Source organism: Myotis lucifugus, unplaced genomic scaffold, assembly GCF_000147115.1.
Source record: "Myotis lucifugus unplaced genomic scaffold, Myoluc2.0 scaffold_221, whole genome shotgun sequence".
NCBI lineage: Eukaryota > Metazoa > Chordata > Mammalia > Chiroptera > Vespertilionidae > Myotis > Myotis lucifugus.
This window is the reverse complement of record NW_005871269.1, coordinates 1,964,129-1,968,009: the sequence shown is the minus strand read 5'-3', so window position 1 is coordinate 1,968,009 and position 3,881 is coordinate 1,964,129. Positions and strand designations below refer to the sequence as shown.

The following is a 3,881-nucleotide window of genomic DNA, read 5'->3' as shown; positions in this document are numbered from 1 at the left end:
GACAATAGTTCTCTGAAGGCCTAGGGAGGGGTTGGGGCTGGGGAGGAGGGGGGTGTTAATGGGGGAAGTAGGGGGGACATCTGTAATACTTTCAACAATAAAGATACATTTTTTAAAAACATTCTCATAAGCTAACTAATAAATAAGTCAAAAAGTATTATAAAGTGAAAACAGAAAGGGTCAAACATAAAAGAGAACAATATTCATCTTCTGAGCCCAGCTTTATTTCTCAAAGTGTATATATATAGCATCATTGTCAAAAAGATTATGCTGGAGTCAAACTGCTGAGGTCCAAATCCCAGCCACTTGCCACCGTGTGACCTCTCTGTGCTTCTGCTTCATCTGTAAGATGGGGATGACAGTACTCACCTCATGGTTGTTCTAAAGATTACATGGGTTTCTCCTAACACATGGCAAGTGCCTAGATCAGTAGTTGGCACTAGGCAAGCACTATATTTGCTGCTACAATGATAATGGAGATGATGATAATGGGTTTGGGAAAATCACTTTTTGCCTTTCTGGGTATCAGTTTCCAAACCTGTAAAGTGAGAAGGAAGGGATAGTGTTGATACTAGTAAGAGTAATACCATACAATCCTAGATCCCTTGACAATTTACAAACCACTTCCATATGCAGTACTTCATTGGGAAACATGCTTCAGTATTCCCACGCCCTCAGCTCACCTGATTTGCTGGAACAGCTGGTCAATGTGCTGCAAGGTGTAAATACTGACTCTGGCCCCTGGCCTCCATTATAGCAGAAAGCATCAAAGGCCTCACATCGCTGATGCCTCCTCCAGTGACTGACTTGCTATGTGTGACATACTTTAGAACTGTAAAAGTTGGACTCCCCCAAATGCACTGGGAGACTGGGAAGAAAGAGACAAGGAAATAGTAAAGCGAAGGCATTCATAATTATTGAGCATTTACAATATAGATGATTATAACGTCAATCGCACTGAGTCTTCATAACAATTTCCATGGAAGGTTTTATTGCCATATTTCTCTGATAATTTCCACATAGAGATTCAATACTAGGTCACAAAGATAGTAATTTTAAACCAGGATGAAAGTCTGACTGAGCCCAAAGCTTGAGCTGACGCTAAAGTTCCATGCTATCTCACTGAGATTTTCAATCTACTAAGATTAGATGTAGGTTAGCTCTTTAACCCCTCTGCTAAATTTCAAGCCCCGAAGAGCTCTGCTTGATGAATGGTACCAAGAACATAATGAAGGGAATTTATTTTATTATGAACAACTAGCCTAACGATGGCGATATCTTTCAATAATGACTGACTTAGTCTGGCAGTCCTAGCAAAGGCTTTAATGCAAAATGTCACTGTATTTTAAAGGCACTTTGAAACAGCTGTCTTTGCAAGTCCGCCTGATAAGCGATTGAGATGGCTGCTGAGTAATTATATTCCTTCCATGTTCACAGTACAGCAGAGAACAAATATCTGGGGGGAAAAAAAGATCATCATTTCATATAACAAGTATTGTCGACAAATAAGTTCATGACACTGTTTTAATCCTTGTTCTTCCTCATTTATTTCCCACCAACACACTTGTCAGCTCCCTGATTTGATGGGTGATAGCCCTCAGGGCACATGAGGGTGAAGTCAGCATAATATACATTGCTGCACAGTCTTGAGTCAATCAACTGGAACTACAAGGAAGTTCAAAGGAAGCAGCATGAACATGAGGAAGCGATGAAACCATGGTTTTGAAATCTTGGAGACTTAAATTTGAAAACATAGGTTAAATAAACAAATCACAATTCCATGTGAATATACATCTACAACATCTTCATTGATATTTTCATAACAGTGACTAGGCAACAGGCAAGGTTCACTATATATTATTGCACTCAGGCCTCAATAATACTACGCAATAGGCACAGTGATTATACCCATATTTAACAAGGAAACTGAGGCACAGCAAAGGAATATAATTTCCCCACTGTTATAGAGAAACACATTGGTAACATGAGGGTTCATATCCCAGTAGCCTGACATTCTCACAAGTGCCCACCCTTTCTCAAAGCAAACCTCTGATTGCCTCTGGAAGGTGATCATATATGCATCAGATATGATCCCTAAAAGATGAACTTGTTTAGTTTAATAGTTTTCATGAGATTTCCAAATCCATTTGTACAATCCTGCATTAAGCAGTTGGTGTGATAAAAATGAACACAAAGATCTGTATTCACTAAAAAGTCAAAGCCAATGTGTTTGCATGAACTTCCTCAGTAGAGTCACTTCATGTCCCTATTAGATCACAGATCACACTTGGGTTAGAATGACACTGTGAATTTTGGGTATGATTGGTGAATATACATGAAGGGTTGAATTTTTTTTTTTCTTACTATTATTTTTCCTCTACGTAACTAACAGTGACCTGTGTAGCTGTTAGAAAGGAAGGCTAAGGGGGAAATTGTCAGCCTACAGAACTACTTATCACTGGTTTGTTTCAGAGTCTAGAGCAGTGGTTCTCAACCTTCCTAATGCCGCGACCCTTTAATACAGTTCCTCATGTTGTGGTGACCCCCAATTTCATTGTTACAAATTGAACATAATTAAAGCATAGTGATTAATCACAAAAACAATATGTAATTATATATGTGTTTTCCGATGGTCTTAGGCGACCCCTGTGAAAGGGTCGTTCGACCCCCAAAGGGGTCGCGACCCACAGGTTGAGAACCACTGGTCTAGAGTATACAAACCTTCTCCTTGTTACTCCACAAAGGTACTTATCCTTCCAGAAAGTTTCTCTTCCCAACCCAAGGACTGATAAGGAATGAGAACCAAACAGCAGGAGACTTGTTATCTCAAGTGGCTTGTTGACATCCCTAAGATTTTTCAGACTGGGTAACACCCATTTAGCTCATTATGCCCCTCATAGATAGCTATAATGTTCTTTAAGAACTTTCTGTGGATCTGAAGTGGGATAGGGAACACACTATAATATACACTGAGTGGCCAGATTATTATGACCGGCCAGATTATTATGACCACCCCATCAGTACAATGAAGTGAATTAGTTATGCAAATAATAATAATAAAACCTTGAGAGTATTTGCTTAGGAAGTTTTCAATATTCAGTATTTTTGAAAGTGTCAATGAAGTACTGATGAGGTGGTCATAATAATCTGGCCACTCAGTGTATGTCTCTCTAACCCTCTTTCAATATCTCTCTCTCTCTCTCTCTCTCTCTCTTCATTTTCAAGTTTAATGAAACTCAACCTATGTCACAGAAGGAATACCCCATTTCAGAAGCTAATTAGAGGTGGCCCAGAAATACAACTGAAAGGCAAAGGAGGGTAAACAACTAGTGACGGGGAAGAGCTAGGAGATCCCACCCTGGGCAACGCTCCCTTGTGTTCCAAACCTCTGCTGCAGGCATGATGAATGGAGGATGGCATAGCCCTGGGAGTCAGAAGGTCCTGATCCAAGTACCACTCACCCACAGTCTTGGGCAAGCCCCTTTTCCTGCTGAGGCCCCAGCTGTCTCACTGTTACAGGGACTACAGCCTCACAGAGGCTTGGGAGGAACTGATGTGATCTTTTTAAGGCAGACATGCTCTAGGTCACTATGGAGGCCCGTGTCAAATGCCAATTGTGAGTTCATTTTTCAGAGGTCTTGCCTCTCATCTGTTTCTCAATCTGACCAGGAGCTGCTCCTTGATCCTTGAACCATTTTCCAAGCCCAGAAGAGATCAAAATCTGATGTTGTTTTAAGTGTGACCCCAGTCATTCTTATTAATAAAATCCCTTCCTGTTTCTCTACAGTGAGAAAGGAGGACGGAAGCAAGGTGCAAGGGGAGTGGAGGGGCCACACCAAGCAAGGACCTCAGCGGGGACTGGAAGAGCTCTCTCCAGCTGA

At 41.0% G+C, this 3,881-nt stretch overlaps 1 long non-coding RNA gene across 1 annotated transcript; it reads right to left on the bottom strand.

Annotated features, from left to right (window-relative positions):
- Positions 1 to 202: 202 nt before the first annotated feature.
- LOC106698728 lies at positions 203 to 809 on the bottom strand. Its single transcript, XR_002831517.1, has 2 exons — positions 684 to 809; positions 203 to 538 (listed from the first exon to the last, which is right to left on the bottom strand). It is a non-coding gene; the product is annotated as an uncharacterized LOC106698728 (long non-coding RNA).
- Positions 810 to 3,881: the final 3,072 nt, after the last annotated feature.